At 43.9% G+C, this 27402-nt stretch overlaps 1 protein-coding gene across 1 annotated transcript in view; it reads left to right on the top strand.

The window, feature by feature from the left end:
- LOC126416869 (muscarinic acetylcholine receptor M4-like) overlaps positions 1–27402 on the top strand; it is an 86833-nt gene that overhangs the window by 15168 nt on the left and 44263 nt on the right. The gene's annotated exons all lie outside the window — the stretch shown is intronic.

The following is a 27402-nucleotide window of genomic DNA, read 5'->3' as shown; positions in this document are numbered from 1 at the left end:
TGGGATGACATTCGCTTCGCAGCAAATTAATTGCGGTGAGATTGCAGAGACGGGAACTTAGCTTGTCACCACTAAAGCCTTGTGTGAAATATTATGGTGTTCTTCCGCATGAAATAGGAATGTAATCTCCACCATTCCATGAAAACATCTGTCTTTATCAGAAACCGCTGACAGTCGTAATTTCTAGCGTTGTCCACGTACATAAAAAAAAAATGGTTCAAATGGCTCTAAGCACTATGGGACTCAACTGCTGAGGTCATTAGTCCCCTAGAACTTAGAACTAGTTAAACCTAACTAACCTAAGGACATCACAAACATCCATGTCCGAGGCAGGATTCGAACCTGCGACCGTAGCGGTCTTGCGGTTCCAGACTGCAGCGCCTTTAACCGCACGGCCACTTCGGCCGGCTCCACGTACATCACGGTGACGTCATGCAGCCAGAGGTCTTGTCGATGTCACTGAGTCACGAACGATGGCAGGCGAGTGTGGGTTTGTTCTGCACACCTATGTCACGCATTCTCAGACAGCCAATGAGCGTTCATCGGTTATCTGAACGCTCTGCTGTGATTTTCGTGGCCGATGCCGGCACTAACCGTGATCGCAGCGATTTATTTACTGAATATTTATTCCATTTGTTGGGAGTTATAGCTGACAGTGGTATTATGTGACAAATTAAACCTAAGCAAACAAGAGACATAATTTGCAAGACATACGCTTTCTTCAGTGGTAAAGCACGCGTATATGCGTACCGGAACTATCGCTTGGAACCAACAACAATGCAATCCCTGTCCGTGCCTTGACTTGCAAAAAGCGCCATCGTTCGAGAATCTGGCTATGGTGGTACCCGTCGGAAGCAAAAATCTCAGCGAATTTCTCTGCCAGAAAAGAGATGAGAACGGACAACAACAAATTTAAATGAGACAGCGGTTATAATCTTAATGGTGAGTGGCAGAGAGCTCGCAACATTGACAGATTACAGTAAAATTTATCAGTTTGTATGCGACCCAACGAGCGCCACTAGGATTGCTGTCACTGATACGATCTCTGGCAGTTTGATGCCATGGTGACGTAGATCGACCAATCACGGCCATATTATGAGGCCCACACGTCGACAGTTACGATAGCCAGTTTCTCCTGACGAATACGGAGGAGATTATTGTCAAAAAAACGTCCTTGCATTCATCTCTCATTCAAGGTAAATTACCTAAATTAGAAAAAATAAAATTTGGATTTTCGGACTGGGATCTGAACCGACACACTCCAAAATTTAAATCCAGTGTCTTGGCACTGTTTCACTTGACTAGGCTCTTTAATTTGCTACGGCCCGAATACCGAGAAAATCTCATTCAATACTGCACAGATATTTTCCTTTGTCTCACACGTAGAAAATAGTGTATGACGAACTTCTGGATCAGGATATGATTAGCCGCTGTCGTCACTAATCTAAGTGTCCCTTTATGACCTCGCCGTTGAGCACCCTTAAGCTCTGCTTCTTGTCCTGAAGAGCAGGTGTAGTCTGGTGTAGTCTATTGCTTGAAGGATAGATCGTTAGCTGTAGTGGCGAAAACCCCTCGTATATGTAACTTGGCCTTTTCGTACACGGGATGTTTGTAAGAAGATCTCAGTCGCCTGAAACTTTTAGGAGTATAATACGTAGTCTGGACAATAGATTAGACACGGATATCGATTTACACTCGTTACGTACAGAGCATCGAGAAAAAAGTAAAAACTCGTTAATTTGCACATTAGCAGTGCATTATCTTTTAAAAAGTCAAATATTAACTCTGTTTTGCATATATACATTCTCTCTGCCCTCTTCTACGGACAGTTAGACTCTAAGAGAACCAAGTGTCTGCGTTTCGTGTCCACTGCGGGAAATACTAATTTGGCCACACATTCTGCGGATCTATGATTACATCATCAGCATCATATCCAGTCTGTTGTGGACACCGTTGCCTATTCCAGTTTCAAATACACTGAAATTGATCTTTCCATCTCTTCTGAAGACATGCAACAATTGTTTTCCATTGATCGACATATTTTTCTGTTCATTCAAGTCTTCGTCCATCTGACATCTTTCCAACACTTTCCTGCCATTTCTTTTGGTACACCTCTATTGCGACCATCAGTTTGGCTTTAGGAAAGGTAAAGGCACCATAGAAGCAATTCTGACGTTGCGGTGGATAATGGAAGCGAGACTAAAGTAAAATCAAGACACGCTCGTAGGATTTGTGGACCTGGAAAACGCATTCTACAATGTCAAATGATGGAGGATAATCTAAATTCTGAGAGAAAAAGTGTAAGCTATAGGGGGAGACACGTAATATACAAAAGCGAAGAGAGAATAATAAGAATTGAAGAACAAGAACAAAGTGTTCGAATTAAAAAGTGTGTAACACAGGAATGTAGTCTTTCGCCCCTTCCCCACTACCGTTGAATCTATACGTCGAAGAAACCATGATGGAAATAAGAAAAAGGTTAAGGGGTAGAATCAAAATTGAAGGTGGAAGGATATCAAAGATACGATTCGCTGATGACATTGCTATCCCCAGAGAAAGTAACGAAGAATTACATCTTATGCTGAGTGGAATTAACAGTCAAATGTGTACATAAAATGGATTGAGAGCAAATCGGAGAAAGACAAAAGTAATGAGAAGTAGCAGAGATAAGAACTGTGAGAAACTTTAGCATCGGGATTGATGGTCACGAAGTAGATAAAGTTAAGGAATTCTACTACCTAGGCAGCAAAATAATCCAAGACTAACGGAGCAAGGAGGACAAAAAGAGCAGACTTCTTTTTTTTTCAGTCATCGGTCTTCAGCAACTTGGATTCATGAGCTGTTAAGCTCACTGTGCGGTAGTTTAATAAAGCTGATAAAAGTGCTCTTAACGCCTTTTTAAGTGACAGTCTCCACTCCTTCCGATCTGATCACGTAAGCGTAGAAAAGATATGCAATGTTTTCAGAGAAATAGCATCGACAGCAGTTGGGAGATATATACCACGTAAATTAATAAGTGATGGTACTGATCCCCCATGGCACACAAAACGGGTCAGATCGCTGTTGCAGAAGCAACGAAAAAAGCATGCCAAATTCAAAAGAACGCAAAATCCGGAAGATTGGCAAAGTTTTGCAGAAGTTCAAAATATAGCGCGTGCTTCAATGTGAGATGCTTTTAGTAATGTCCACAACGAACCTCTGTCTCGGAATCTGGCAGAAAACTCAAAGAGATTCTGGTCATATATAAAGCACACCAGTGGCAAGACGCAATCAATACCTTCACTCCGCGATAACAATGGTGAAGTCACTGATGACCGTGCCACCAAAGCCGATTTATTAAACACGGCCTTCCGAAACTCCTTCACCAAAGAAGACGATGTAAATATTCCCGAATTCTAATCAAGAACAACTGCGAAGACGAAAAACATAGAAGTAGATATCCTCGGTGTCGCAAAGCAGCTTAAATCATTCAATAAAGGCATACCAGTCAGGTATGGTATACCAGTCAAGTTTCTTTCAGAGTATGCAGATGCAATAGCTCCGTATTTAGCAATCATATACAACCTCTCGCTCACAGAAAGATCCGTACCTACAGACTGGAAAGTTGCTCGTCACACCAACACCCAAAAAAGGAAATAGGAGTAATCCGCTGAATTACAAGCCCATATCAATGACGTCAATTTGCAGTAGGTTTTTGGAACATACTTTATTCCAGCGTTGTGAAGTACCTCGAAGAAAACGATTTACAGACACATAGCTCGGATTCAGAAAATATAGTTCTTGCGGAACACAACTAGCTCTTTATACTCATGAAGTTATGAGTGCTATCGACAGGAGATGTCAAATTGTCTCCATATTTTTAAATTATCAGAAGGCTTTCGACACCGTTCCTCACAAGCGTCTTCTAACAATACTGTGTACCTATGGAATATCGCCTCAGTTATGCGACTGGATTCGTGATTTCCTGTCAGAAAGGTCACAATTTGTAGTAATAGACGGAAAGTCATCGAGTAAAACAGAAGTAATATCTGGCGTTCCCCAAGCAAGTGTTATGGGCTCTCTATTGTTCCTGATCTATACTGACATAGGAAACAATCAGAGTAGCCTTCTTAATTATTTGCAGATGATGCTGTCATTTACAATCTTGTAAAGTCATCAGATGACCAAAACTAACTGCAAAATGATTTAGATATGATATCTGTGTGGAGCGAAAAGTGGCAATTGACACTGAATAAATAAAAGTGTGAAGTTATTCACATGAGTACTAAAAGAAATCCGCTAAATTTCAATTACGCGACAAGTCACACAAATCTGAAGGCTGTAAATTCAACTAAATACTTAGGGATAACAATTACAAATAACCTAAATTGAAACGATCACGTAGATAATGTTGTGGGTAGAGCAAACTAAAGACTGTGATTTATTGGCAGAACACTTGGCAGGTGCAACAGATATGCTGAAGAGACTGCTTACACTACACTTGTCCGCCCAATTCTGGAGTATTGCTGTGCGATGTGGGATCCGTATCAGGTGGGATTGACGGATGATACTGAAAAAGTTCAAAGAAGGGCGGCTCGAATTGTATTATCGCGAAACAGGGGAGATAGTGCCACAGACATCATACGTGGATTGGAGTGGCAATCACGAAAACAAAGGCGTTTATCGTTGCGACCGGATCTTCTCATGAAATTTCAATCACCAGTTTTCTCCTCCGATTGCGAAAACATTCTGTTGGCACCCACCTACATAGGGAGGAATGACCATCATGATAAAATAAGAGAAATCAGGGCTCGCATAGAAAATTTTAAGTGCTCGTTTTTCCCGCGCGCCGTCCGAGAATAGAACGGTAGAGAGACAACTTGAAGGTGGTTCATTGAACCCTCTGCCAGGCACTTAATTGTGAATAGCAAAGTAATCACGTAGATGAAGCTGTAGATGCCGATGTAGATGTACTTGTAGATAATTCTCGCGCTTGTCAGCTCTTTCCGAAAGTCAAATGGTATGTCGCCAGACCCATACATTCTACAACCAACGCGAATTGTCGTTTTGCTGCCACTTCCCCCAATGATTTTAGAAATTCTGATGGAATTTTATCCATCCCTTGTGCTTTATTTGATCTTAAGTCTTACAAACCTCTCTTAAATTCTGGATCTATCACATCAGATAAATCTTCCCCATCATAGAGGCCTTCAGTGTACTCTTTCCACCTATTCGCTCTCTCCTCTGAATTTAACAGTGGAATTCCCGTTGCGCACTTAATCTTACCACCCTTGCTTTTAATTTCACCGAATGTTGTTTTAACTTTCCTGTATGCAGAGTCAGTCCTTCAAACAATCATTTCTCTTCCGAATTCTTCACATGTTTCCTGCAGCCATTTTGTTTTAACTACCCTGCACTTCCTATTTATTTCATTACTCAGCGACTTGTATTTCTGTATTCCTGAATTTCCCTGAACTTTTTTGTATTTCCTTCTATCATCGATCAACCGAAGTATCCCTTCTGTTACCCATAGTCTCTTCGCAGTACCTGTTTTTCTTTCGAACTTCTATTCCTGCCCTTTGTGGGTTGTCCATTCCTCTCCAACTACACTGCCTACTGAGCTATTCCTTATTTCTGTATATATAGCCTTAGTGAACTTCAAGCGCATCTCGTCATTCGTTAGTACTTCCATATGCCACTTATTCTCGTATTGATTCTTCCAGACTAATCTCTTAAGCTTTAGCCTTCTCTCCATCAGTACTAAATTGTAATCGGAATCTATATCTGCTCCTGGGTACGCTATACAATCCAGCATCTGATTTCGGAATCTCTGTCTGACCAGGACGAAATGTAACTTGAATCTTCCCGTACCAGCCGGCTTTTCCCAAGATTACCTCCTCCTCTTGTGTTTCTTGGACTATTCGTTATTACTAGTTGAAGTTTGTTACAGAACTCAATTAGTATTTCTCCTCTCCCATTCTGTGTCCCAAGCCCATATCCTCCTGTAATCATTTCTTCTACTCCTACCCCTACAATTGCATTCCATCCTCCCATGACTATTAGAGTATGCGTGCGGAACGATTTAAAGTGGAATAATCATATAAAATTAATTGTTGGTAAAGCGGGTGCCAGGTTGAGATTCATTCGGAGAGTCCTTAGAAAATGTAGTCCATCAACAAAGGAGGTGGCTTACAAAACACTCGTTCGACCTATACTTGAATATTGCTCATCAGTGTGGGATCCGTACCAGATCGGATTGACGGAGGAGATAGATAAGATCCAAAGAAGAGCGGCGCGTTTCGTCACAGGGTTATTAGGTAACCGTGATAGCTGCAGCGGGCGGTTAGCAAACTCAAGTGGCAGACTCTGCAAGAGAGGCGCTCTGCATCGCGGTGTAGCTTGCTCCCCAGGTTTCGAGAGGGTGCGTTTCTGGATGAGGTATCGAATACATTGCTTCCCCCTACTTATACCTCCCGAGGAGATCACGAATGTAAAATTAGAGAGATTCGAGCGCGTACGGAGGTTTTCAGACAGTCGTTCTTTCCGCGAACCATTTGCGACTGGAACAGAAAAGGGAGGTAATGGCCGTGGCACGTGAAGTGCCCTCCGCCACACACCGTTGGGTGGCTTGCGGAGTATAAATGTAGATGTAGATGTAGATTTCCACCCCCCTTTACGTGCTGTATTACCATTTCAATATCCTCATATACTTTCTCTATCTCTTCACATTCAGCTTGCGAAGTATGCATGTATACCGGAACTATCGTTGTCAGTGTTGGTTTGGTGTCGATTCTCAAGAGAACTACTCTCTCACTGAACTGTTCAGAGTAACAGACTCTCTGCCCTACCTTCCTATTCATGACGAATTATATTACCGTTGCACCATATTCTGTTGCTTTTGATATTACCCTTTTCTCATCTAACCAGAAATCCATGTCTTCTTTCCATTTGAATTAAACCATTACATTTCCCTTTTCGGACTTTCTAGCTTCCCTACCTCGTTGAAGGTTCTGACATCCCACGACCTGACTTGCAGAACTTTATCCTTTCGTTGGTTATTCAATCTTTTTCTCATAGTCACCTCCCCCTTCGCAGTTCCCTCCCGGAGAAACGAAAAGAGGACTATTCCGGAATCTTTTACCAACGGAGAGATCAGCATGACACTTTTTCAGTTACAGGCCACAGGTCCTGTGGATACACGTTATGTTTCTTTAATGCAATGGTTTATTGCCTTCTGCATCCCGTTGATCATTCCTGATTTTTCCGTCTTTAGGGACAGTTTCCCACCACGAGGACAAATGGGTGCCTAGAACCTCTGTTCACTCCTCCGCCCTCTTTGACAAGGCCGTTGGCAGAATGGGGGTGACTTCTTATGCCGGAAGTTTGATTATTAATCAAAATTCAAGTGGTGGCGGGTTTCGAACCCGTGACCCAGGACGTTTTGATTACGAAACATAGACGCTATTCCTAGATCATGGGTGCCTAGCAGGCTAGCATTCTCATAAAGAACATTTCTGGCCAAGAGAAGTCTATCAGTATCGAACATAGGCCCTAATTGGAGGAAGAAATTTTGAGAATGAGCGTTTGGAGCGCAGCATTGTATGACAGTGAAACATGGGCTATGGAAAAACCAGAACAGAAAGAATCGAAGCATTGAAGATGTGGTGCTACAGACGAATGTTGAAAATTTTGGGGACTGATAAGATAATGAACGAGGGAGTTTTGTGCAGAATAGGAGAGGAAAGGTATCTGTGGAAGACACTGACAAAAATGATGGACAGAAAGATAGGACATCTGTTAAAGCAGCAGGGAATAACCCGCATGGTAACAGAGGGCGCTGTAGAGGGTAAAAACTGTAGAGGAAGACAGAGACTGGCATACATCGAGCAAGTAAGGTTGCAAGTGGTACTGTGAGATGAAGAGGTTGGCGCAGGAGAGAGAGACTGATGGTGGGCCGCATCAAATTAGTCAGAAAAGTAACGATTCTAACTTTACTTTTCTTCTCCCGATCTATGAGTTTTCAACCAGCTAGTGGTCTTAGGAATGTCATCTCCACTGCTTCATTCCTCCTCATTTGACTGGCACAAGTCTGCAACACATCCTTTAGAACTGATACCACCATCATATTACAAAATTTTAGTATTCTCTCTCCTAACTTCTTTGAAAACAGTGCCATTTATAGTACATACCAATTAGAGAATTTTTTGCAATTTGAATTCGTGAGCATTGGTCTTACTATATGGGATCTCACATCCCATGCATTTAAAAGTATTTGTTTGTGCTACCCGTTTACAGTCAATTATTATTTTTACTCTTATATTATCCTTCCCATATAATGCCTTTATCTTAGTTTTAACTTCAGATACTGTCATACTGTAACCATTTTCATTGGGGGAAAAGCTCAACTGCTCTTCGTAATTTATTTTCCGAGCGCGCTAAGATTATCTGATCATCTTCAAGCAGGAGTACATTTATAACTTTGTCACTTACCTTACAGCAGAGCACAGCTGCCGTATCTTTATCCGAAAATAAGATTAACTCCCAGAAACACACATTTAAATTCTTTACTCTTTGCTGATGACCAGATAATTTTGTAAAAGACAGAGGATGCTTTATACTTTGCTCTCCATCTCGGACTTGATAATCAAACTTGGTAACTAGAAAGTATCAGAAAGCGTAACCAAAGTTATGACTTTTAAATGAAAGTCCCCAGTATGTTATCAAAGAACGCTAAGCTGAAAACCAGTTGAACACGTACCTCTCTTTCATCTATTAGGATGAGATATATGTTTGTGAGAATCCTGTTTTGGCGTGTATTTATTTTTTGCAAAGAGTTTACTTGAACTGGAACTCGGTAGATAGAATCAGTTTGCTGCCTTAAACAATTCTTCGAATAAGATGAAAGAGACTAGGAAGCTGGTTCCCACGCAGGAAGTGGTAATGGCCAGATCACATGGTACGATGGTGAATCGCGAGAGTGGAGAGAGGAATACGAGGTCTGAAAACTAATCTTGCTCGGTAGTCAGTAAGTAGGGGAACCACGAGCATTCTGGTGAGAAATGTCTATTTCACTTTATTATAGTGATCAAAGCCCACTTTTGGTTTAACTGGTACTAGGAGGCACCTACGGGTTATCAAATCTTCGCTACATCAGTAACACTGTGCAGTAAACTTGTAAATTCACTAAACAAAATAATATTGCTAACTTATCGAAGACTTAAGAAGGGCTACGAAGTTTTGCGATGTAAGCAAGATCACCTAGTCTAGTCAGCCAAGGCACCGCTTTGCTCATCACTGAAGAGGCAGGTTTCGTATTGTCACACTTACGACACGGATGGTTTGAAAATGGAAACAGGTGTTCGAAACTAGTCACCATCAAGAAATGAAAAAAAAGGTCCTTCTCAATGCGGAGCTACAAACAATTATTTCAACTATAAAAACAGCTGCATACTTATTTTTACCTGCAGCATGCTGCAAGTTGGCATGCTTTGTCATAGTGGATAAATGGTATGTAGGTGGGAAAATTATATTGTCCGTGTTTTGAAATAATTTGCCAGACGAAAAAAAAAAAAAAAACACGTGTAAGCAAGATTTCGCTTCCGAAACCCATTCTGTTTGTCTTAAGATCCGTTTGTAAAAGATGTTTAGTTTGTTATCGTTAAGAATAGGTGCGATGGAAAATAACACTGCAAACGGTTAGGACAACGAAAATCGGAGGCTGCTGAGTACTGTAAGTAGGCTGTTTAGGTTTTTATGTTAGTAACGGCACGTAGCGCTCTATATGAAAATCACTGACTGTGCAGTGTGAAGTCTGTGGATGGTTTGCATTGTTGGAATATTTGCTATTCTAGTGTTGGGCAGTTGGATGTGAACAGCGCGTAGCGTTGTGCAGTTGGAGGTGAGCCACTAGCAGTGGTGGATGTGGGGAGACAGATGGCAGAATTTTGAGAGCGGACGATCTGGACGTGTGTCCATCAGAAAGAGTAAATTTGTAATATTGGATAATCATGAAGTTTTGAACATTACTAAGCTAAATACATTGTTCTCTATGAAAATCTTTTATTTGGTCACTATGCCTATCAGTAGTGTGGTGTCACCGCCAGACACCACACTTGCTAGGTGGTAACCTTTAAATCGGCCGCGGCCCGGTAGTATACGTCGGACCCTCGTGTCGCCACTATCAGTGATTGCAGACCGAGCGCCGCCACACGGCAGGTCTAGAGAGACTTCCTAGCACTCGCCCCAGTTGTACAGCCGACTTTGCTAGCGATGGTTCACTGACAAATTACGCTCTCATTTGCCGAGACGATAGTTAGCATAGCCTTCAGTTACGTCATTAGCTACGACCTAGCAAGGTGCCATTATCATTTGCGATTTATCTTGTGATGCATGTACCGTCAGACCGATGTTCACCAATTATGGATTAAAGTTAAGTATTCCAGAAGCCACGTACCTTTTTTACTAGTCTCACCTCCTTTAACTGTTCCAGACCTCACGCCAGCCTGCGTGAGCTTAAACGCGTGCCTTTCGGCTCTCTCATAGTGGCTTGGCTGTCTTGCCAAGTCACAACAAGCAGTTAGTGCCTTCAGTAGTTAGAATCTTTTATTCAGCTGGCGGTATTGGAGCACGATGTATTGCAGTAATTTCAGTAACGAAGATTTTTGTGAGGTAAGTGGTTCATGAAAGGTATATGTTATTGTTAGTAAGGGCCATTCTTTTGTAGGGATTATTGAAAGTCAGATTGCGTTGCTCTAAAAAAAATATTGGGTGTCAGTTTAGTGCCGATCAGAATAAGTAAAGAGAGAAATGTCTGAGTACGTTCAGTTTTGCTGAGCGGTTTGAAAATCAAATAACGTAAGAGGTTTATCAGCATAGTAATTCATTAATTTTTCTAAGGGGACGTTTCAGTACTGTCTTGTAGAAAACAGGATGCGTTGCATTGTTGTGGAAGAAGAAGCGGTCCACGTCTGTATAAAAGGTAATTGTTTTAAGAACGTGGCTTCGTTTCTCTTTTCGCACAATATGTAACACGTCTTATTATTTCTTTTGACGAAGACACATTTATATCTGTCGAAAAGCAGGTAAAGATTTGAATGAACTACTAGTGTGTAACTCGTTGGCTCAATGATTCCACCGTTTCGGTAAGAATAACAAGGTTCTCAGTTTCAGTAATATTTGGGATAAAGCGCTGATCGCACTGAAATCGTACTAAAACTACGCCATTGTTAACATTTCATTCCACGGCCATTAAGAAAGCATTACAATGTTTAGAGTGAAATTAATTCCACGATGCTGATTCATTACAATGTCTTCGGGGGAAAGGGGAAGCTATTTGCTCAAGCGAGTGCTTAAACACAGGCATGAACCCATTCAAATCAGCCGGTTAAATGAGGACCATTTCGCGCCCTCTGATTGCTCCGATTATTTACAGCTCCTCTCGGTCGCATCCCGAGTAAGCGACTGTTGACGACCGACCGTGGCGAAGACGGGACTGAATTAATTACGGTCGGATTCTGCAGCGGGCGGTTTGCGCCGGCTTCCTTCCTTCCGGCTGTGTGCCGGAGTGGGAATCCCCGGCCGCGCCCGGAGGGGATTCCCCGAAGTCTGGGGTCCCGGCCGCAGGCTGTTAGCGCATTCAAATCCAATTGGCCGGGGCGTGGCGGGGAGGGCGGCCGGGCGTTGTCTCAAGGCGGGCTTCTTGGTTAATCTGTTTCCGTTGCGACTCACAGCGGCGAGGGGAGTCCCTTGCCCCACGGCAGACGTCAGAGCCCGGAGGTCGGGCCGCGGATGTTCTCGAGGACGGTGCTGACAAGGACGGAGGATGCGCACGAGGCGACGGCGAATCTACAAAAGCATGGTAACCTTGCTGCGTTGAGGAAATTCTACACTATCAGTTGGTATCAAATTCAGGGTCTCTTAACATGACGATTCGTGGGGTTCTCGGGAAGGTGGGGGCACCATATAGGCAAGTCTGACGTTGTGATTGACAGTGTAAACAAGAAATAAATCAAGACACGTTAACAGGACTTGTCGATCTTGAAAAAGCGTCCGGAAACGTAAAAAGCTGCAAAATTTTCGAGATTCTGAGAAAAAGTAGGAATAAGCTATAGGGAATGACGTACACTACTGGCCATTAAAATTGCTACATCAAGAAGAAACGCAGATGATAAACGAGTATTCATTGGACAAATGTATTATACTAGAAATGACATTTGATTACGTTTTAACGCAATTTGGGTACATAGATCCTGAGAAATCAGTACCCAGAACAACCACCTCCGGCCGTAATAACGGCCTTGATGCGCCTGGGCATTGAGTCAGACAGAGCTTGGATGGCGTGTACAGGTACAGCTACCCATGCAGCTTCAACACGATACCACAGCTCTTCAAGAGTAGTGACTGGCGTATTGTGACGGGCCAGTTGCTCGGCCACCACTGATCAGACGTTTTCAATTGGTGAGAGATCTGACGAATGTGTGCTGGTCAGGGCAGCAGTCGAACATATTCTGTATCGAGAAAGGCCCGTACAGGACGTACAACATGCGGTCGTGCATTATCCTGCTGAAATGTAGCGTTTCGCAAGGATCGAATGAAGGGTCGTAACACATCTGAAATGTAACGTCCACTGTTCAAAGTGCCGTCAACGCGAACAAGAGGTGACCGAGACTTGTAACCAATGGCACCCCATACCATCACGCCGGGTGATACGCCAGTGTGGTGATGACGAATACACGCTTCCAATGTTCGTCCACCTCGATGTCGCCAAACACGGATGCGACCATCATGATGCTATAAACAGTACCTAGATTCATCGGAAAAAATGATTTTTTGCAATTCGTGCACCTAAGTTCGTCATTGAGTACAGCATCGCAGGCGCTCCTGTCTGTGATGCAGCGTCAAGGGTAACCGGAACCATGGTCTCCGAGCTGATAGTCGATGCTGCTGCAAACGTCGTCGAACTGTTCGTTGTCTTGCAAACCTCCCCATCTGTTGACTCGGGGATCGAGATGTGGCTGCACGATCCGTTACAGCCATGCGGATAAGATGCCTGTCATCTCGACTGTTAGTGATACAGGCCGTTGGGATCCAGAACGGCATTCCGTATTACCCTCCTGAACTCACCGATTCCATATTCTACTAACAGTCATTGGATCTCGACCAACGCTAGCAGAAATGTCGCGATACTACGAACCGCAATCGCCATAGGCTACAATCCGACTTTATGAAAGTCGGAAACGTGATGGTACGCATTTCTTCTCCTTACACGCAGCATCACAACAACGTTTCACCAGGCAACGCCGGTCAACTGCTGTTTGTGTATTACAAATCGGGTGGAAACTTTCCTCATGTCACCACGTTGAAGGTGTCGCCACCGGCGCCAACCTTGTGTGAATGGTCTGAAAAGCTAATCATTAGCATATCACAGCATCTTCTTCCTGTCGGTTAAATTTCGCGTCTGTATCACGTCATCTTCGTGGTGTAGCCATTTTAATGCCCAGTAGTGTATAATATACAACATGTACAAGAGCCAACAGGAAACAATAAGAATGATAACCACGAACGAATTGCTCGTATTAAGAAAGGATATAAGACAGGTATGTACTATTTCACCCTTACTGTTCAATCTAAACATCGAGGCTGCAATTACATAAATAAAAGAACGATTCAAGAATTTCTGGGTGAAAGAATACAATGTTAAGATTCGCTGATGAGAACGCAGTCCTCGGCGAAAGTAAAAAAAGAATTACAGGACGTTTTGAATGGAAAGAATGGTTTAATGACTACAGAATATGGATTGGGAGTAAACCGAAGAAACCTGAAAGAAATTAGGAGCAGTAGACCAATTTAAAACCATAATTTAGGGAGAACGAAATAGACGAAGTTAAGGAATCCTGTTACCCTGGAAGCAAAATAACACATGAGGAATGAAGCAAGGCGGACTTGAAACGCAGATTACCGCAGAGAAGGAGAAGTCTGCTGGTATCAAACATCGTTCTGATCCGACGATGAAATTTCTGTGAACGTACGTTTGGAGAATAGCATTGCATGGTAGTGAAACATGGACTGTGGGGAAACCGGCGTAGTGCTGTAAAAGGATGTTAAAAATTAAGTGGACTGATAAGTACAGAGGAGGTTCTCCGCAGAATGGGCAAAAGAAGGAATACATGGAAAACATTATCAAGAAGAACAGACAGGATTATACGAAATCTATTAAGACTCTGAACTTAGTATATATTTTACAGAAATAAATCCAAGCCCACGGAAGATGACACACATGTGTTGAAACGTATTTGAATAAAGAAAACATTGTGTTGGCCGTAAGTCAGACTTTAAAAAATCAAATTTAGTTCGGAAACGCGAAAAAAATGCCAGTAGCAGTTGCCAGCTTGAACCAAATGTACTTTTAAATCCATGCCAAACCTCTCCCACAAAGCTCTAAAACAAATACAAGAATACAACAGTACAGTCGCACAAAAATATCTTCAACATTAGGTTTTATTTCGGGTTTTGTAAAAGGCAATCTAAACAGCAAGTCACCATACCTTGAAATAGCTTATTCGTTAAAAAAAAAAAAAAAAAAAAAAAGAAAAAGAAAAGAAAAGAATCACATTCATTTCGATGACATCGTACAAGGAATCATCAACAAAGTACATAAAGGAAACTCTCTAGTACTTACAAGTGAAACATAATGCATCAGAAGAACAGAAGGATTCATAGATCAGCATCGTTAAATTGATCAGTGATACCACGATGAGGCACCAAACAAACATACAGAAACTTCTGAAAGCTCTCGAAACTACCATCACAGTTCAAGCAAAGTAAGTGACACAAAATAAACTGAATGTACCCAACCTAAATCGTCTACCAAAAATACACAAAAAATGTCTGATTAGACCGGTAATTATCTTAAAAAATGCACAATCTTAGCACCCTGTTGGACACACAGACACATTACTAGAGAAATTGTAGACTTTCACATACAAAAGAATCGAAAGAACACCAAACAACTGATAAAAAAGGATAAAACAACCCTACATCATTTGGTAACACAACGGGAAAAACAGTCAACGTTATTAAAGAGCAACTGCAGAAAATAGTGTACACAAAAAATGAGACACAGATGAAACAGATGCCATTCTAAAGATTAAAACAGAACGCAGTTACTTCACATTGAACAAGAAGTTATGTTTTAAAAAAAAGGTCTGTCAGTGGGCTCACTCATCACTGGCCTACTTGCAGAAATATTTCTAACCCACATTTGAAACAAAATACTCAGTGAAATCATTCATGCAGGGCAATACAAGGTTGTATACTGGATCCGTTAGTTGACGGCATCACTTGTTTGTTGATTTTGAAATATGCAGCTATTAGTACAGCCTTCCGCAAACAATCCAATCACCCAATAATACACAAACATCAAGTTTCAGCTGCGTTTTACGTAGATTTAACAGAACTGTAGTGGAGAAACTCAGCTATACATGTTAACTAAACAGCCTAGATAGCCTGAGACAATAGATACTGCATACAAATAACAAAGTAACTGAGTAACAAAATAAAAAAGCAAATTAAGAAAAGTGAAACAATGGATAAATTTCCATACACAACAAAGAGTGAGGAACACCAATATATAACAAACACAGGGAACTAGGAACACCTTCAAAAGAACGTAGCTAAGCACAGCAACAAAATCTTCCACAGGATGGGAAACGATCTGAAGAAACAAGGGCTGCAAATATCGTTCCGCACAAACAACACAATGTAGAAAATTCTAAATGCTAAGAACAGACAACAAACAAATTTCCCTGAGCTTGAATTTGTCACTTAATCTGCATTTCGTCCGCAGCACGTGGTCGAGCGGTAGCGTTCTCGCTTCCCGCGCCCGGGTTCCCGGGTTCGATTCCCGGCGGGGTCAGGGATTTTCTCTGCCTCGTGATGACTGGGTGTTGTGTGATGTCCTTAGGTTAGTTAGGTTTAAGTAGTTCTAAGTTCTAGTGGACTGATGACCATAGATGTTAAGTCCCATAGTGCCCAGAGCCATTTGAACCAATCTGCATTTCAAGCCAGTCTGTCTACAAGGGCTAAACATGCAGAAATTTTAAAACTGGATATTCCGAGTAACTCATATAAGAAAACCAATATCCGAACAATATTGAAACTGATCTCAACATTCTCAGAGAAATCAACAGTCTCTGTCGATGACTCACGAGAGAGGAGAACTACAATAAGCGAAAAGCAGTCGTACTAGGAAAAAGAGTCTTGAACGAAAACAGAGCACTGTGGAACAAAAAACTGTAACAGGTAAGGAATTACACAAAGACACATCCCAAATAAAACGTAACATCCAGACATCCTCGTATATCCGAAAACACCTGCTTCTGTCTGCTTCATCTTTTTTCCAGCTCTCTCACTCCCACACCGCCCCTCGTCCATCCTCCCCCCCCCCCTCTCCCACTCACACCTTCTCTCTCTATTGCTCTCTCTCTCTCTCTTTCTTTCTTATGCCCCCCCCCCCCTCCTCGCCCACGCACATATCACATATACCCACAGCAAACGTACTACAGTAGTTTTTACCGAACATTCAACACTGACCCTACAATGAACGGAAACAAAACGATGAATAAATTAGCGGTGACAATAGCCTACCATCTTTCTATGACTATGGTGGCGTAAGTGCTCAAATCCCGTTTCGTATGAATACGGATGAGAGTGTATGGGGTTCTGCCCACTCGTCGTGTGTAGGGTGCCTTCTCGGAATGCTATACCATTCAAGAAAATAACATTAGTAGTTTTATTTCAATGAAGCAAACTGATAATACTTAACTTTGGAATAAGTATGGTGTCGCAAGCGATGACCGACATGCAAAATAAATCCGAGTCCTTTGATATATGCAATGGTCGTGCAAGTTTGACACGCAGTTTGTGGATCGCTAATAACTGCTATTGTAGCACTCTCTGCAGAACAGAGTGAAATATAAAAAAGTTGTGAAACCAGTGAATCTGAACGAACTGGAAAAAGAAACCGGACCAAAGACATACAATATTTAGTACAGTGACCCACACAACCACACAAGAAAAAGTATTCTAAAAATAAGCAAATCTTTTTACGACTACTTTTCGGGTGACATGCTGTAGATACGATAGAAAGATATAAAAACAAGCTAGCCAGCAGTAAATCATTTTCGCAACTTATGCAGTTCCGGATGACCAATAGAATCAAATTGATTTAGATGCACGTGTTATAGTTTTGAAGGAAGAAACAGAAAAACAACTATGAACTTCATATGATATTGAACAGGAATAGATTGAGATAAACAGAAAATGACCCATAGGTGTCGAAACATGTCTCGGTGAACAGAACTGGAAATACATTGTGTTTTGCATAAGGTGGAGTTTAAAAATCGAAATTTTTGTATTTAATCAGGCTTGCATTTTTCGTATAGACATATACTTGTGAAAGGGCACATGTCTTTGGTAAAACAACCTTTGTACAGCTACAACTGTCGCAAATTTTGTGCGAACTAGCTGCTTGTCTGAGGTGGCCTAGAAAGCTGAAAGCCTGTACGCAAGTAAACATTATTGTCGAACATCAATAACGTGTATTTCATTTTCAATATGCCTGTGCTCTTCCGAGTACATACGGAATACTCCAAGAATGATGTTTTTGCCTTATTGTTGATTTTATACACCACCCCTCCACAACTGGTTCAAAATGGTTCAAATGGCTCTGAGCACTATGCGACTTAACTTCTGAGGTCATCAGTCGCCTAGAACTTAGAACTAATTAAACCTAACTAACCTAAGGACATCACACACATCCATGCCCGAGGCGGGATTCGAACCTGCGACCGTAGTGGTCGCCCGGTTCCAGACTGCAGCGCCTAGAACCTCACGGCCACTCCGGCCGGCTCCCCAGTTAGGGGGCAAAAGTCAGCCGCAGCGCAGTTGTTACTCTGAAACCATTCCAGTAACACATATTGAAGAAATGAGTTTTCAAAAATGCAAGTTGCACATATTTGGGGATTCATATTTATGTAACGAGGTTTCAATATGGAATGAAGTGGAACGGTGCTGTTATGACGTATTTTTGTTGATGGTGTTGGTACTGTTGCTGGTATTCCGGGTGATGCTGTCGTGCAGAGATTATCGTTGATTATAGCTGCACAGTTCCTAGTCGCTGTGGATTACTCAAATAGGGACTATGGTGTAGCAGTTTCGAACGAGGGAGATGTGTTGTATGGGATGTGGGGCTACGTGGGTGAATGTACTGCGGTTGGAGTTTTGGAATATGAGAAGTATGTAATTTACACTCCTGGAAATTGAAATAAGAACACCGTGAATTCATTGTCCCAGGAAGGGGAAACTTTATTGACACATTCCTGGGGTCAGATACATCACATGATCACACTGACAGAACCACAGGCACATAGACACAGGCAACAGAGCATGCACAATGTCGGCACTAGTACAGTGTATATCCACCTTTCGCAGCAATGCAGGCTGCTATTCTCCCATGGAGACGATCGTAGAGATGCTGGATGTAGTCCTGTGGAACGGCTTGCCATGCCATTTCCACCTGGCGCCTCAGTTGGACCAGCGTTCGTGCTGGACGTGCAGACCGCGTGAGACGACGCTTCATCCAGTCCCAAACATGCTCAATGGGGGACAGATCCGGAGATCTTGCTGGCCAGGGTAGTTGACTTACACCTTCTAGAGCACGTTGGGTGGCACGGGATACATGCGGACGTGCATTGTCCTGTTGGAACAGCAAGTTCCCTTGCCGGTCTAGGAATGGTAGAACGATGGGTTCGATGACGGTTTGGATGTACCGTGCACTATTCAGTGTCCCCTCGACGATCACCAGTGGTGTACGGCCAGTGTAGGAGATCGCTCCCCACACCATGATGCCGGGTGTTGGCCCTGTGTGCCTCGGTCGTATGCAGTCCTGATTGTGGCGCTCACCTGCACGGCGCCAAACGCGCATACGACCATCATTGGCACCAAGGCAGAAGCGACTCTCATCGCTGAAGACGACACGTCTCCATTCGTCCCTCCATTCACGCCTGTCGCGACACCACTGGAGGCGGGCTGCACGATGTTGGGGCGTGAGCGGAAGACGGCCTAACGGTGTGCGGGACCGTATCCCAGCTTCATGGAGACGGTTGCGAATGGTCCTCGCCGATACCCCAGGAGCAACAGTGTCCCTAATTTGCTGGGAAGTGGCGGTGCGGTCCCCTACGGCACTGCGTAGGATCCTACGGTCTTGGCGTGCATCCGTGCGTCGCTGCGGTCCGGTCCCAGGTCGACGGGCACGTGCACCTTCCGCCGACCACTGGCGACAACATCGATGTACTGTGGAGACCTCACGCCCCACGTGTTGAGCAATTCGGCGGTACGTCCACCCGGCCTCCCGCATGCCCACTATACGCCCTCGCTCAAAGTCCGTCAACTGCACATACGGTTCACGTCCACGCTGTCGCGGCATGCTACCAGTGTTAAAGACTGCGATGGAGCTCCGTATGCCACGGCAAACTGGCTGACACTGACGGCGGCGGTGCACAAATGCTGCGCAGCTAGCGCCATTCGACGGCCAACACCGCGGTTCCTGGTGTGTCCGCTGTGCCGTGCGTGTGATCATTGCTTGTACAGCCCTCTCGCAGTGTCCGGAGCAAGTATGGTGGGTCTGACACACCGGTGTCAATGTGTTCTTTTTCCATTTCCAGGAGTGTATTATAAGAAACAAGTGGGAGTCATGAGGCTTATTATGAAATAGAAGTGTGAAGAGCAAGCAATAGCTGAACTAATGTGTTGATTCGGCTGAATATAAAATGCCATTGGTTTTAGAAGCAATTGGACTTTACATGTAAGCGGAAAATGGGGTAGTCAGCAATGGTTATTTGGGTCATTTGTACGGGCTAATGTTCTCGAGAACAGTTTTTGGTGGTAGCCTTTACGACGCGCCTGATACTTCGCTCATTCTATTCAATGTACATTCTAAAAGGTTCTCATTAGGACACGAAAACAGGGCAGCAGTTGACAGAGAGCGACGGTCCGTTTCCACAGATAGGACAGCCTTGATGAGGCGTCAGACAGTTGAATAGCAAACAGCCGTGGTACGAATGCCACCAGAGTTGGGATAAATGCAAGCAGAGTTCATGGAAAACCGTTGGGCTGGTTACTGCGTATGCGCCAAGGTTGCCCACCGTTCACGCACCAGATTTTCTATTTTGCAAACATACAAGTACCGAGAGACAAAGATCTTAATACATTTCGTATTAACACTAGTTCGAGCTCCAATATATTTATCTTTTGTAATTCAATAGAAAAAAAGCAGGCCTTGATGGAGTATACTCTGAAACCATAGGAAGGCCGCACCACAGATAATCCCACTTTTGACGGTATTAATCAACGGCACAGTACAACATAAAAGCTTACCACCCATATGGAAGTCAACAAGTACAATGATCATTAATAAATCAGAGGACAGGGATCCAATTGACGCAAAGCCACACAGCACACAGGCTCACCTGCTTTCTAAACACGCTGGCCAATATGGAGGAGACGCGGCTGTGTGACAGACAACAACACACAGACAGCTCCTTGGCCTCAGTCCACCCCAGTATCGTTTCAGGTAAAAGAAAAAATAAATAAATAAAATTAAAAAAATAAAAAATTAAAAAATCAATAGACGACGCAATCATCGAGCATCAGAGATAATTTAATACAGGCAAGGCAAATATGCCGTAGCAATACTGACATCGTTGGCCCTTAAAACCTTTGGTGGCCTGCGCTATTCGCAAGGTTAAGAGAAATCCAAGTTCCGTCGACGCTATATAACCACCTACTTGATTATTGCAAACACATAATTGTACACTGAAGCGCCAAAGAAACTTTAGGCAGGCGTGTACAAATACAGAGATACACAAACAGGCAAACCGAGCGAGGTGGCGCAGTGGTTAGACACTGGACTCGCATTTGGGAGGACGACGGTTCCATCCCGCGTCCGGCCATCCTGATTTAGGTTTTCCGTGATTACCCTAAATCACTCCAGGCAAATGCCGGGATGGTTCCTCTGAAAGGGCACGGCCGACTTCCTTCCCCATCCTTCCCTAATCCGATGAGACCGATGACCACGCTGTCTGGTCTCCTTCCCCAAACAACCAACCAACCAACCACAAACAGGCAAAATACGGCGATGCGGTCGTGAGCCACTATATAAGACAACAAGCGCTGGCGCAGTTATTACATCGGTTACTGCTGCTACAATGGCAGCTTATCAAGATTTAACTGAATTTGAGCGTAGGGTTATTGTCGGCACACGAGCAATGGGACACAGCATCTCCCGTGCAATTATTTCACAAGTGCACCGTGAATATCAGGAATCCCGTAAAACATCAAATCTCCGACATCGCTGTGGGCGGAAAAATATCCAGCAAGAACGGGACTAACGACGACTGAAGAGAACCGTTCAACGTGACAGAAGTGCAACCCATCCGCAAATTGCTGCAGATTTCAGTGCTGGGCCATCAACAAATGTCAGCGTGCGAACCATTCATCAAAACTTCATCGATATGGGATTTCGAAGCCGAACGCCCACTCGTGTACTTTGATGACTGCATGACATAAAGTCTTACCTCTCGCTCAGGGCCGTCAACACTGACATTAGACTGTTGATGAGTGGAAACATGTTGCCTGGACGGACGAGTCACGCTTCAAATTATATCGAGCTGATGGACGTGTACGGATACTGGAAACAACCTCATTGATCTAAGGACCCTGAATGTGAGCAGGGGACTGTTGAAGCTGATGGAGGCTCTGTAATGGTGCGGACGGGAATCTGCAATTGGAAGGACATGGGGCCCCTGATACGTCTAGATACGACTCCGACATGTGACACGTACGTAAGCATCCTGTCTGATCAGCTGCATCCATGTCCAAAGTGCGTTACGACGGACTTGGGCAATTCCAGCAGGACAATGGTAGACCCCATACGTCCGGAATTGCTACAGAGTGGATCCAGGAACACTCTGCTGCTCACCGAACACCCCACACATGAACATTATTGAGTATATCGGGGATGCCTTCCGATGTGCTATTCAGAAGAGATCTCCATTCCCCCCCCCCCCCCCCCCCCGGCTCCCCCGTACTCTTACGGATTTATGGAAAGGCAAGTAGCATTTATGGTCTCATTTCCCACGAGCACTACTTCAGACATTAGTCGAGTTCATGATGCCACGCCGTGTTGCGGCAATTCTGTGTATTGGCCAGGGCTCTTCACTGTAGAATTAGAGCAGGACGCCAAAAGGCTATAAAGAAAATGGCGAATGGCTGTCTTTAGGGTACTATGTGTGTTCCCCTGAACATACTGTCTTCTTCTGCGGACAACGCACGAGCATAAGACACACAGTACACATAAATCGCCTGAACCCACAGAACGAACTACATGCCATAATACGCGACCCGGAAAGGTGGACTGAACTCAACAAACTAACGGACGGAATCTCGAAGATCCAACAAATATAATACTTGCGCAACAGACCCTACCGAAGGCAAGTCGGTCCAATCAGACGTCACGATGCCCATGGGGACACAGATATGATTAGCACCACGAGTGATGAAGAAGAAACAGATACAGACCAGGGCACCAACACAGATATTGAAGCGTCCAGCGCGGATGATCCATAGTGTCAACCAAGTCAAATTCAAAGAACAGAGTGGAACAACCGACAAGAGGTGCACAAGTCACACACAATCCTAAAAACGGATTGCACCATATATATAAATAGTTAACAGCATCTCCATGTCCAATAACAGCTTAAAGCTAGGTACCTCTTCAAGGGACCTACGCCTTCCGTTAAGAGGCAGCGCACAGTCTGTATGGAAGGATCTTAATTGTGGTCCCTCTCTTTTGAGCCCAACCCGACGGATACCTATCATAGATCGGGGAAAACCACCGCTCAGGCTGTGTTGCTGGCGGGGCCGGAAGGTGCTAACTGCCACACCACGTATCATTGTAAGTCTCATTGGCTCAGTGTGATCTGTTTGTACAACCAACCTACACAGCCTATACCTCAACCTCCACTACACTAAGAACTTCTCATCTGAAGCTTAAAGTTGGGCACCTCTTCAAGGGACCTACGCCCCCCTGGTAAGAGGCGGCGCACGTCCTGGATAGAAGGATCTTAATTGTGGTTCCTCTCCTTTGAGCCCAACCCGACGGATACCTATGGTAGATCGTGGAAAACCACCGTTCAGGTCGTGTTGTTGGCGGGGCCGGGAGGTGCTTGCGCCTGATGTACTCTACTAGGAGCCTTGTAGGCTCAACACAAACCGTTAGCGTCATTACCTTATTACTTTTACCACGAGTACCCTTTCATTAGCAACTTTGAGCCAAGCACAAAATCAGTTACCTCTCTATTGTACATCGTAAATAGTTTAGCAGGCTGGACATGGAGGTCTTAGTCTTAGTTTCTAGCTTTAACGTACCCTAATCTCTTCTAGTTAAGGTAGTTTTTAGGATGGTAGATGTTAAAGGCATGGTGAGCAACGGCCAGCGTCTTGAGGGTCATTCCAAGACCCGGGCCGCCGCCCACAACCAGGTGACGGGCAATATTATACCTATAACTTCTCTATTCAGTTCTCTTCCTTCCTTCTTTCTAAATATTTAATTTCGTTTTGTTTATTAATATTTTACTTGATTTTGTATTAGTTATAAGTTTTTCTAATGCTGCACAAAAAGAAAGATATCAAATGGATCTAAACAGAGCCCGCCTCCACGTGGCGGGACACGGGAAACGGTGTGAGTGGGGACGGGAGCCGGTGTGGTGTTACTTTCAGTCACTGCGGACCCCGGACCCAGTCACAGCGGCTAAGTGCTAATATACGACCCACCATAAGAAATTAGACGGTGGGTCATAAAATATAAGCAGCTAGTGAAAAAAAAAAGTGGTCCCCAAGGACCAAGTGAGGGCACATGGCAGAACAGATTTTGACTACTCGCAAACAGGACACATATTTTACCTTCATGTCAAACACGCATGAGAATAATACAACTTAATGCAAACAGAAGCACACTCGTCAGTGCAGAACTGCCGCGGGTAGCATTGGACTTGCAGGCGGATATTCTCTGCCTGCGAGAACCCTATGTAACAACCCAGGGAAACTTAACCAACCTACCCTGGGACGCTGTCACAATCTCAGACAGTCGAAATTACAAGGCTGCCATAGTTGTCCTCAACAAAACGTCAAACATCATAAAGATTACGCAGCTATGCAACAGCCATCTGGCCACAGCAGAAATAACCAAGGGTCGAGACACGTGGGTGGTCTCATCATTATACGCACAGTACAGTGACAACGTTGAGCCATACCTACATATTATACAAGACATTGCTGAGTATTCTAGAAAGAAGAGTCTAATTATATCTGTAGATATTAACGCCAGATCCACACTATGGCACTCGGACAGAAAGGACGACAGAGTACGGAAAGTCAACGACGTCATACAGGAGACGCAACTACACATTATAAACGAAGACGGACCTACACCTACATACAGAGGTGCAGACGGTTCTGCCAGTAAAATTGATATTACTCTGGTGAATGACAGAACATTACGACGACTGCAAAGGTGGACCATACACGACTCTCTGACCACAAGTGATCACAACATAATCGAAATAAGACTCACAACAAACAATAACCGCACCACACACAACACAACACACTTCAACTTCAAAAGAGCAAACTGGGACAGACTACAACAAATTGCTGAAAACGAAAATATATACAACATACAGGGAATCGTGGACTACAGAGCACACAAACTGACACAAATCATCCAAAAAGCACAGGAAACAGCAATACCTATGCGCACACACAGCAAACAACGGGAAACACCATGGTCAGACGAATTAACCAGACTCAAACGTGACATGGCAAGGAATCGTAAACTATACCAGAGCACATGGATACAAAGAGACAAACTACTAAGACTAGCTACATATAGGGAAGCCAAAGAACTCTTCAAAAAGACATTACTTCAGACCAGAAAACAACACTGGGAGAACTACTTGGCCACACACACACAACAGAATATCTGGGGGGAACAATACAAGATTCTGACAGAAAAAATCAAGACCCCATTGGCATTAAGCACGCTACGGCAGGATGACGGCACAATGACAGTGGGATGGAGAAACACAGCGCAATACCTGCTGAATAAACTCCTCCCGCAAGACGCCACAGACACAGACGCACAGGAACAGACAACACTCAGGCAATAACTACATGAACAGTATGACACCTGTCCCTTTGCGCACGAGGAAGTTGCGGTAGCGATAAGAGAGCTAAAAAATAAGAAAGCACCTGGACCTGACAGGATCCGTGCAGAGGTGCTTAAGAGGCTAGCACCACAGATCACCCCATACTTAACAGAACTACTAAATGACGCCTTAAGGCTAGGCCGTGTACCGACAGTCTGGAAGACCTCAAATGCAGTCATCATACGAAAATCAGCAGACAGAGACCAATCAGATCCGAAATCTTACAGACCTATATGCCTCATAAACACCATGGCAAAAATCCAAGAGAGGCTACTGTGTGACCGCTTGCGGGCACACAGAACCCTACTTGGAATGAATCCTCACCAGTTTGGATTTCGGAAAAGAAAAAGCATTGATGATGCAATAAACAGAGCTCTAGAAATTACACAAAACACAGATAAAACATACTCTTTGGCAATCATGATAGACATCACAGGAGCATTTGACAACCTGTGGTGGCCAGCACTGTTTCTGAGGTTACGCCAAATGGAAGTACCCGCAGCCCTATACAACAGTCTATTAGACTACTGCAGGGACAGAATAGTGGAATGGTGTGTGGGCAACCGGAAGGTAATAAGGAAAATTACCAAAGGATGTCCGCAGGGATCGATCTGTGGACCCATCTTCTGGGACATAATTTTTGAACCCCTCCTGCAACTGCTGGAGGAGGATATGAGGACAGACGGAGCTGTCGCTTATGCAGATGACCTAGCAAATAGCAGAGCCCAGCTAGAGGAGAAGGCGAGTGGCACACTGCAAACAATAATCCAATGGTGCAACACAAACAAGCTCAAGATAGCGGGCAACAAAACAACATACACACTTCTGAAAGTACAACTCAGACGCAATCCATCAATTAAAATGGAGAACAACAACATAAAGAGAATGACGGTAACCCGTTACTTGGGCGTATACATAGATGAGAAACTGAACTTCCATGAACACATCAGAATGACAACAGACAAGGCAGAAAAAATACTACATAAACTGGCAAGGATTAATTCAGGACAATACAGACTTCCTCTGTCAGTCACACGAACTTACAACTGCGCACTCTTCGAATCAGTGCTAAGCTTTGAGGCCAGTACATAGGCGCACAGACTCAACGTCGCCACAAACAGAACAGCGGTTAGGCGAGGGCAGAGAAGCGTCCTTCTGCGACTATCGACAGCTTTCGGCACTACATCAGTCGAAGCACTGTGTGTCGTGCTAGGAATCTTTCCGATAGATATTACAATCAAATATCGGGCCGCTCTGTACCGGTTAAAGATGGGTAGACTAGACCAGGTCAACATAATGACTGTTTCCCCGCTGAACAATAAGCGGGACCTCAAAAAATAGAAAATCGACACATGGCAACAGGAATGGGGCACAAGCGATAAGGGACGGAGAGTGTATACTTTTTTTCCGAACATAACGGAAAGGTTAAGAATGAAACATTCCGATCCTAGCCGCGGAATGGTGCATTTCTTGACTGGCCACGGACCTTATCCCGCGCACTTAAATCGCGTGAGTCTAAGAGACACGTCAACATGTACATGTGAAGGTATGGGAACCCCCGAACAAACGATCCTATTCTGCGGGAAATACAGACAGCACAGGAACACACCTGGGATACAACACCTACAGACAGAGGAACACATATACGACGCGATCAGAACACCAGAACTTTGGGACGAATTGAACGCACCAACAGACAAAATTTCTGATGAATGCCACAAAGAGTACAGGAACGAAAGAACACACAGACGATAAACCCATATGCAGCACCCAGACAGACACCATAGTGTGGAAGATGTAAACTAAGACTCAATATATAACAACTCACACGCAATAGACTCACATAAGTAGTCCTGCAATGGACAATACCGATTAGATTAATGTATGAAATTAGGTATAAACAGTGTCGACGCACCGTCGCAACTGCCATCAGCTACCACGGCATTTTAAACCTGTATATAAATAACCTCCTAGAAATAACTAGAGATATCAGTTGTTATAAATAGAATAGAATATAACTTCCTAGGCTAAGGTTAGGATACTGAGGATCAGAGGCTTGAAGATAAATGCCAAGGCGCTCATGCTCAGTACCCTAAGGTGG

This window comes from Schistocerca serialis, chromosome 8 (genome assembly GCF_023864345.2).
Source record: "Schistocerca serialis cubense isolate TAMUIC-IGC-003099 chromosome 8, iqSchSeri2.2, whole genome shotgun sequence".
Lineage (NCBI taxonomy): Eukaryota > Metazoa > Arthropoda > Insecta > Orthoptera > Acrididae > Schistocerca > Schistocerca serialis.
The sequence above is the reverse complement of the archived record's forward strand: the minus strand, read 5'-3'. Positions and strand labels throughout refer to the sequence as shown.